Below are 10,990 nucleotides of genomic sequence, written 5' to 3'. Positions count from 1 at the left end.
TATCAATGGAATTAGAAGATAAGATCAAATGATTGAATTATCGGATATATTGAATTATGATTACAAGTCTCTGTTGAAAGGCCCACGTTGATTTGAGAAATCTTTCCATTTTAACAATATTCAGAAAATGGTAAAGTGATTTATAAATAAGAACAAATTGTCAATCATTGAGAACTAGACAAAGGATAGTGGAAGATTGAATCTCATAAAGACTCGATTGATCTATTTAATTTCAAACGTACAAAAACGTTTTCAGTTTAAAAAGAACTTTATTATTAAAATGTATATAACTTTTATAAATATCTAGAACCACTTTTGACAACTCATTACTTAACTAGTATGATAAAGATAACGATATTTTTATTTTATTTTATTAAACAATTTAAATTAATATTATATATATTTATACGCGTATTATACGTACATAGTTTTATACTTTTACTATACTTAAACTTTACCTTTACTTTATTTTTACTTTACTTTAACTTTAATAATTCACTTTAATAATTCATACTTTAATAATTCACTTTAATAATTCATACTTTAATAATTCACTTTAATAATTCATACTTTAATAATTCACGTTAATAATTCAAAAATCTATTATAAATAGAATTCATTAGGTTTCATTATTTCATAGAAACTTGAAAATATTTTTCTCTAAACTCTCTCAATCGATTTACATATATATATTTACTCCGTATTATTTCAAGATATTATTAGTATACATAAAATATTACGACGGAGTGCTGTCCGAGTGATTTCAAAATTGTTTTTCGAGTAGGATAGGATTAAGGAAATTATGGGTTATAGCTATGGAGGTGATTGAGTATGGTTCATGGGTATACTCGTGAGGTCAATATAGTGTTTATCATTTCCGTTGCGTCTACGTACCTTTCCTGCAATATTGAATCTCAATATTGATACGTGAGTACTCATAATTTAACTTTTACATACTAATAGTGTATTCCTGACTAGTGCTCGAGTATTTAGGATTATGCATGCTTGTACTTTTGATATTGCCCTTAGACAGGTTAGGTTGAATATTGAATTAGTTACACTTGCGGTTGAGATAAGGTATAAGATATGCATGTCCTTGGAAAGTTAGCGAAAAATTAAGAACTTTTCCTTTAGATATCGAATGGTTTCGATGAACGGATTAGAAGTTATAATCAATTGAATTTTCGATATTTTTAATAAAAATGATTATTATTATTGTCGTTTTTATCGTCGTTCTAGTTTTATCTTATTATTATCATTATTATTATCTTTATCAATAAAAGAGATTTATCATTAAAAATTGTTATTTTTTTTTATTATTACTATCGTTATTATCGTTAAAGTTATAATTAGTATTATTATTATTATCCAATTATTATTATTATTATTATTAGTATTATTATTATTATCATTATTAATATATATATTATTATTTAAAAATGGTTATTGTTATTGTTATTATTATTATTACTATATTATCATTAAGATTATTATTAGTATTATCGTTAATAATATTATAGTAACTATCATTATTAATATTAGTGTAATTAAAACAAATATTTGTAACACCTAATTATTTTGATTACTATTATTATCATTATTATAAACATGATATAAAAGACGATTACAAGCTATTAAACGAAACGATTAGGAAATAATGAGTAAGAGTATCATGATGAAATTAAAATATTATAAGATATTGATTTAGATAAAATTATCATTCTTATTATTTTTATCATTACTATTATTATTAAAAGTATCGTTAGTATTAAAATTATCATTTTAACAAAAAAAATATCATTTTAATAGAAATGTCATTATTACTATAAAATATTATTATTATTATTATTTTAAATAGAATTATTATTTTAAAGATAATATTAAAAATTATCGTAAATATTAAAGTTATCATAATTAGAATTATCGTTTTATCATAATGCCATCTTAGTAATTATAAATATTGATATTTTTATAATAATTATTATTATTACAAAATAATACAACTTTTACTTACTATCATTATAGATATTATTTTATCAAATAAATATGTGATACAAACATATTTTACTACGTGTAATAACTTACTTTAATAATACCTATCATATCATCTTTATGATATTAAATGAACCTGGCCTATAAATTTTATTACTTAATATATATAAAAGTATATTTTATTATATAAATTTAATATAAAATTTTATTTATTAATAAATAAATTATATTATTTACTCTAATAAATCTTTTAAAAATATTTAAAAATATAAAACGACGATATTTAAACTATATATTAATCATGTATAGATTTTTGGAAATTATTTTGAGTCAAATTTACTTTTGTTGACTTTTGCATATTAGTCTCGAGCATTAGGATTGTGGTACACTATGACTTGACCTAATTTGTTAGACAAATATTGACCAACACATAAATATATATAATTAATTTAGGTTCGTGAATCCGAGGCCAACCTTGCACTTGTTCAATGACGTTATATGTATTTTTACTACGAAATACAGTATGGTGAGTTTCATTTGCCTTTTTACCCTTTATATTTTTGGGACTGAGAATACATGCGCTTTTATAAATGTTTGACAAAATAGACACAAGTAATTGAAACTACATTCTATGGTTGAATTATCGAAATCGAATATGCCCCTTTTTATTAAAGTCTGGTAATCTAAGAATTAGGGAACAGACACCCTAATTGACGCGAATCCTAAAGATAGATCTATTGGGCCTAACAAACCCCATCCAAAGTACCGGATGCTTTAGTACTTCGAAATTTATATCATGTCCGAAGGAGGATCCCGGAATGATAGGGGATATTCTTATATGTATTTAGTTAATGTCGGTTACCAGGTGTTCACCATACGAATGATTATTTTTGTCTCTATGCATGGGACGTATATTTATGAGAACTGGAAATGAAATTCTTGTGGTCTATTAAAATGATGGAAATAAATGATTATGATAAACTAATGAACTCACCAACCTTTTGGTTGACACTTTAAAGCATGTTTATTCTCAGGTGTTAAAGAAATCTTCCGCTGTGCATTTGCTCATTTTAAAGATATTACTTGGAGTCTTTCATAGCATATTTCGAAGAACGTTGCATTCGAGTCATTGAGTTCATCAAAGATTATTATTAAATCAATTTATAGTTGGATAGTGGATATTATGAAATGGTATACATGCCTGTCAATTAATGTAAAGAAAGTTTGTCTTTTAAAAACGAATGCAATGTTCGTAAAATGTATCATATAGAGGTCAAATACCTCGCAATGTAATCAACTATTGTGAATCGTTTATAATGTATATGAATGGGTCCTTTCAAATGGGCTTTATATTTGTTTAACTAAATGATAGTTTATTAATTTTAATATAAAGATTTATAATTGGACATACCTATAAATAACCATATACACTCAATCGGACACGATGGGCGGGGTATTTATATGTACGAATAATCGTTCATTTAACCGGACATGGGAATGGATTAATAGTCTATGGAATTATTAAAACAAGGGTGAAATTATGTATAATGACACTTGGCATAATTGATAAACAAAGTATTAAGACCTTGTTACAGTTTAAGTCCCCAATTAGTTGGAATATTTGACTTCGAATATAAGGATAATTTGACGAGGACACTCGCATTTTATATTTATGACTGATGGACTGTTATGGACAAAAACCAGACGGGCATATTAAATAATCCAGGACAAAGGACAATTAACCCATGGGAATAAAATCAACACGTCAAACATCATGATTACGGAAGTTTAAATAAGCATAATTCCTTTATTTTCATATTTAATTGCACTTCTAATTATCGCACTTTTTATTTATTGTCATTGTATTTAATTGCACTTTTAATTATCGTACTCTTTAATTATCGCAATTTTATTTTATCGCACTTTCGTTATCGTTATTTACTTTACGTTTTAAATTAAGTCTTTTATATAATTAATATTTTACATTAGGTTTTAACTGCTACTAAAGTTTTAAAATCGATAAACCGGTCATTAAACGGTAAAAACCCCATTTTATAATAATAATATTACTTATATATATATTTGTATTTTTATAAGTTAAAACTAATATAGCGTTAAGCTTGTTTAAGAGATCCCTGTGGAACGATCCGGACTTACTAAAAACTACACTACTGTACGATTAGGTACACTGCCTATAAGTGTTGTAGCAAGGTTTAGGTATATCCATTCTATAAATAAATAAATATCTTGTGTAAAATTGTATCGTATTTAATAGTATTTCGTTGTAAAAATAATACTATTTCCTAGTACACCTCGCACACATCAAGTATTTTTGGAGCCGCTGCCGGGAACTTATAAACGCCGAAAGCGCGACGCTATATATATAAAAAAAATATATTTTTATAAAAGTTTTTATTAAGTTCTTTTTATAAAAATATAAGTTTTAAAAATAATAAAAATACAAAAAGAAAGAAAAATACATTTATATTTTTAAGAGTTTATAATATTTATAAAGTGAATAAGTATTTTTATTTTAGTTTAAAATTAAATTTTTATTTAAGTTACCACTTTATTTTTATATATATTGAAAAACAAAATTAAAAAAAAAAATTGAACCTGAATAAAAAATCGACCTGCATCTTATCTGAAACCGGGGTATCCGCACTCGCGGTACTTTATGCCAGCTGGGATCCGCACTCGCGGAACTTTCTGACAGGTCAAACCTCAAACTGTAATTAATGCGAAATTAGGGTTAATTTTATTATTATTAATATTAATTAGGGTTTTAATTAAATTATTATTTATTTTAAGTTTTTAATTTATTTGTATTATTAAGTTATAATTAGTTTTATTAAATATATAAACTAATACTTTTATAAAATATTAATATAAAAATAATATTTTTATAAAAATTGTACTTTTTACAACTATAAGTTTTATTTTTAAAATTTCGTATCTTTTTAATTGTTTATTCGTAATATATGTATTTTTCGCTCGTATTTAGTTTTTGCCATAGTTATTTTTATTTCTAGATTTTTAGGCTTTGCCGTAAAATCTCTTAAGTACTTTTTCTTTAGACTAAGATTTAGATGCTTTAGACTTTTGCGACGCCTTTTTAAGTTTTAGAACCTTTTTAAGTTTCGACGCGCTACTTTCTTATTTTTATTTTTCGACGCCTATTATTTTTCGACTTTTTATTTTTCGACGTTTTTCGACGCGCTCTTTTTCTTTCTTATTTCTCGACATTTTAGTTTTAGGACTTAGATTTTTTTTTCTATTTCTTCTCTAAAATTTCTTTAAATTACGAAAAATTATTTTAAACGGTTAAATTGATAGACATCAAAATTTTCTGGTTCGTAGTAATAGTTGGATTTGTACGTGGACCGGGTTATTGGAGCCAAACAGTACTCAATTATATTGAGACCAAACGAATCCTGTCCCTCTGCTGCATCTTTTGGCTATTCGAAACATGGGCAAAAACAGAAAAGTCTATTAATTTGATAACTTATATAATTTTTCTTATTTTTATAACTAATAGGATATTCAGTGAATGCACCGAGCAAAACGTTCACCACCTTTTGTACGTTCACCACCTGTAACTCGATCAAGACATCTAGCAAATATTGTCGCCGTTGATTTTTCTTTAGAATCATCATCCCGTCGACCAATTACTCCAATTCAAATTTCCGATAATCCATTTTTTGAACCCGACCTCACAATTGAGAATCCGGAAAATATTCAGGGATAATTCCGAGATCCTGAACCACTAATCTTTCCTCCGGAACAACCAATCATTCAAACAGAGATTGTTGAGGAACAAACCATTAAATCAGAATCCTCTAGTGATTCAGATTCAACAAATTCAATAATGGAGAATCTGGAACCTCTAAGTATGGAAGACTGAATGAGAGCTAAACGCACTGGCCAAGGTGACGCAATTACTCAACCAGACATTAATGCGCCAGATTATGAAATCAAAAGGACAAATTCTACACATGGTGACTAATCAATGCCAATTTAGTGGTGCGCCGAAGGAAGATCCAAATGAACATCTTCGTACCTTTAATAGGATCTGCACACTATTTAAAATAAGAGAAGTAGAAGATGAACAGATATATCTCATGTTATTTCCCTGGACTTTAAAGGGAGAAGCCAAAGATTGGTTGGAATCGTTACCTGAAGGGGCGATTGATACATGGGACATTTTAGTTAAAAAATTTCTTAAACAATTTTTTCCGGCATCTAAAGCCGTGAGACTTCAAGGAGAAATTGTTACGTTCACACAAAAGCCAAATGAAACTCTATATGAGGCATGGACCAGATTTGGAAAGTTATTGAGAGGATGTCCGCAACATGGTTTAGATACCTGTCAAATAGTACAAATATTCTACCAAGGATGTGACATCTCTACAAGGAAAGACATAGATATAGCAGCTGGTGGTTCTATTATGAAGAAAACAGAAACTGATGCTTACAAAATTATTGATAGCACTGCTTCCCACTCACATGAGTGGCACCAAGAAAAAGATATCGTTAGATCATCTAAAGCAGCTAGAGCCGATTCTAGCCATGACTTAGATTCCATTTCTGCTAAGATAGATGTTGTCGAGAGACGAATGGAAAAGATGACTAAAGATATTCACTCAATACGAATTAGTTGTGAGCAGTGTGGAGGACCACATTTGACAAAAGATTGTCTTAGTATTGAACTAACAATGGAACAAAGAGAGAATGTTTCATATCTAAACCAAATGCCGGGAAATAATTATCAGAATAATTATCAACCGCCAAGACCAAATTACAATCAAAACCAGAATTATAACCGAAATGTTCCATACAACAACCAACAAGGTCCTAGTAATCAACAAGTATCCAATAATACTTACAATCAGCAAAGACCTAATTTTCAAAACAACCCACCACAAACCGATGATAAAAAGCCAAATTTAGAAGACATGATGACGAAGCTAGTCGAATCTCAAACTCAATTTTTCATATCTCAGAAACAAACCAATGAACAAAATGCTCAAGCATTTAGAAATCAACAAGCTTCTATTCAAAATCTGGAACAAGAAGTAAGTAACCTAGCAAGGTTAATAGGTGAAAGAAAACCGGAAAGTCTACCTAGTGATACAAATGCTAACCCCCGGAATGAAACAGCTAAAGTTATTACCACAAGAAGTGGTATTACACTTAAACCACCTGAAATACCTGTAATTTCTGATGAAGCTATTCCTACTCCACAAGAACCACAACCTGAGCAAGATAAGGAAAAAGAACCGGTAGTTGAAAAGGTTAATGAAGATAACACAGTTAACGCTAAACCTTATGTTAAACCATACCAACCACCACTTCCTTATCCGAGTAAAATGAGAAAAGAGAGACTTGAAGCCGAGCAATCCAAATTCTTGGATATGTTTAAACAGATAAATGTAAATCTTCCTTTCATTGATGTGATTTCAGGAATGCCTAGATATGCTAAATTTCTGAAAGATCTAATCTCGAATAGAATAAAAATGGAAGAACTCTCGGCTGTTACTATGAATGCAAATTGTTCTGTAGTACTGTTGAATAAGATACCAGAAAAATTATCAGATCCAGGAAGTTTCACAATTCCATGTTTTCTGGGTAGTCTTAGTTCAATAGAAGCATTGGCAGACTTAGGTGCTAGTATAAATCTAATGCCATATTCACTATACGCTAAACTAGACCTTGGAGAATTGAAACCAACACGAATAAGCATACAACTAGCCGATCGATCAATAAAATATCCTAGAGGGATAATGGAGAACATGCTAGTTAAAGTTGGTACTTTAGTATTTCCAGTAGATTTTGTTGTTCTCGACATGGAAGAAGATTCTTAAGTTCCACTCATATTAGGAAGACCATTTTTAAACACGACTAAAGCAATGATAGACGTGTTTGGTAAGAAACTGACCCTAAGTATAGAGGACGAGAGTGTTACCTTTTCAGTTGATAGAGCCATGCAACAACCGCAATCTGCAGATGATACATGTTATTATATTCAAACTATAGAATCACATGCAGAATTGTTAGAAGAATTTCCAGAATTACAAGGAACAGGAGAATGTTCTTTAGGAGAAGGAACTGAACCAATTGATGAAACTGAAATGTTAGCTACACTTATGGCTAATGGATATGAACCAACAACAGAAGAAATTCAAATGCTAAAAGAAGAAGACAGATATCGATATAAATTATCGATAGAAGAACCACCGACATTAGAGTTAAAGCCACTTCCAAACCATTTGGAATACGCTTATTTACATGGTAAATCTGAATTACCTGTAATAATATCATCTTCTCTTACTGAAAATGAAAAATCTCAACTCATTTCTGTGTTAAAAGCTCATAAACCAGCTATTGCATGGAAGATTCATGATATTAAAGGAATAAGTCCTTCGTATTGCACACATAAAATTCTTATGGAAGAAGGTCATAAAACGTATGTGCAACGCCAACGAAGACTAAATCCTAATATGCAAGATGTTGATAAGAAAGAAATTATTAAACTGCTTGATGCAGGTTTAATTTATCCAATTTCTGATAGTCCATGGGTAAGCCCAGTTCAATGCGTGCCTAAGAAGGGTGGCATGACTGTCATCACAAATGAGAAAAATGAGCTTATTCCTACTAGGACTGTAACGGGATGGCGTGTTTGTATTGATTATAGAAAATTGAATGACGCCACCAGTAAAGATCACTTTCCCTTACCTTTCATTGATCAAATGTTGGAAAGATTAGCCGGAAATAGTTACTATTGTTTTCTTGATGGTTTTTCCGGATATTTTCAAATTCCGATAGCACCCAAAGACCAAGAGAAAACCACATTCACGTGCCCTTATGGTACTTTTCGTTACAAACGTATGCCATTTGGACTTTGCAACGCCCCTGCAACCTTTCAAAGGTGCATGATGGCGATTTTTCACGACATGATAGAAGAATGCATGGAAGTTTTCATGGATGACTTTTCAGTCTTCGGTGATACATTTGAATCATGTCTAGTTAATCTTGAACGAATGCATATTAGATGCGAACAATCAAAATCTAGTACTTAATTGGGAAAAATGTCATTTCATGGTTAAAGAAGGCATCGTTCTTGGACATAAAATTTCAAAGGAAGAAATTGAAGTGGATAGAGCTAAAGTAGATGTAATTGCTAAACTTCCACATCCTACCAATGTTAGAGGAGTTAGGAGTTTTCTAGGGCATGCCGGTTTTTACCGACGTTTCATAAAAGATTTTTCTAAAATTGCCACTCCTATGAATAAACTCCTAGAAAAGGATGCTCCATTCATCTTTTCAGATGAATGTATCAAATCTTTTAATATTCTTAAAGAAAAACTCACTAATGCGCCGATCATGATAACTCCAAATTGGAATCTACCGTTTGAACTCATGTGCGATGCAAGTGATTTTGCAATGTGAGCCGTTTCAAGACAAAGGATTGAAAAACAATTTCAAACTATTTATTATACTAGTAAGACAACAACTGAAAAAGAACTCCTTGCTATTGTCTTTGCTTTTGACAAATTTCGATCATATCTCGTTCTAGGTAAAACGGTGGTCTATACTGACCATTCTGCTCTTAGATACCTATTTTTGAAACAAGATGCCAAACCACGATTAATCCGTTGGATCTTACTCTTACAAGAGTTCGATATTGAAATCCGAGATAAAAAGGGAGCAGAAAATCTCGCCGCTGATCATCTTTCTCGTCTTGAAAATCCTGAATTAGAAGTTCTAAATGAATCGGCCATACAAGACAACTTTCCTGATGAATATCTATTGAAGATAGATTATAATGAAATTCCATGGTTTGCAGACTATGCAAACTACTTAGTATGTGGATTTCTTGAAAAAGGATTATCGTACCAAAAACGAAAGAAATTCTTTAGTGATATAAAACACTATTTCTGGGAACATCCACATCTGTTTAAAAGTTGTCCCGATGGAATAATACGCCGATGTGTATTCAGAGATGAAGCTAGTCAAATCCTAAACCATTGTCACACAGGACCAACAGGAGGGCATTATGGGCCTCAACTTACAGCAAGAAAAGTTTATGATGCTGGATTCTATTGGCCTACAATTTTCAAAGACGCACACCTTCTTTGCAAATCCTGTAATGCTTGTCAAAGGGCCGGAAAAATAAGTCAACGTGATGAAATGCCACAAAATGTCATTCAAGTATGTGAAGTATTTGACATTTGGGGTATTGACTTTATGGGTCCATTTCCAAAATCTCATACAAATCTCTACATTCTCGTTGCCATTGATTATGTATCTAAATGGGCGGAAGCACAAGCTCTCCCAACTAACGATGCACGAGTTGTAGTCAACTTTTTAAAACGTCTTTTTGCAAGGTTTGGAACACCGAAAGCTTTAATAAGTGATCGGGGAACTCATTTCTGTAATAATCAGCTTGAGAAAGTTCTTAAAAGATATGGAGTAACTCATAAAATCTCCACTGCTTATCATCCACAAACAAGTGGATAAGTTGAAAATACCAACCGAGCTTTAAAACGTATTCTAGAGAAAACCGTAGGATCAAATCCGAAGGAATGGTCCATGAAATTGGAGGATGCACTCTGGGCTTTTAGAACAGCCTACAAAACTCCAATTGGAACCACACCTTTCAGACTCGTTTATGGAAAAGCATGTCATCTTCCAGTAGAAATTGAACACAAAGCATTTTGGGCTTTGAAGATATGTAATCTTGATTTACATGAAGCCGGACGTCTACGGTTAAGTCAATTAAACGAATTAGAAGAATTAAGACATGACGCATACGAAAATTCGTTAATCTATAAGGAAAGAATGAAGAAATGGCATGATAAAAGAATCAGAAATTCAAAAGAATTTAAAGAAGGAGACAGAGTTCTTCTTTTCAATTCACGATTCAAGCTATTTCCTGAAAAATTGAAATCAAGATGGTCTGGACCATTTATAGTCAAAAGAGTTTTCCCATGCGGAA

Source organism: Rutidosis leptorrhynchoides, chromosome 8 (genome assembly GCF_046630445.1).
Source record: "Rutidosis leptorrhynchoides isolate AG116_Rl617_1_P2 chromosome 8, CSIRO_AGI_Rlap_v1, whole genome shotgun sequence".
NCBI classification, from domain to species: domain Eukaryota; kingdom Viridiplantae; phylum Streptophyta; class Magnoliopsida; order Asterales; family Asteraceae; genus Rutidosis; species Rutidosis leptorrhynchoides.
Note: the sequence above shows the minus strand (reverse complement) of the source record.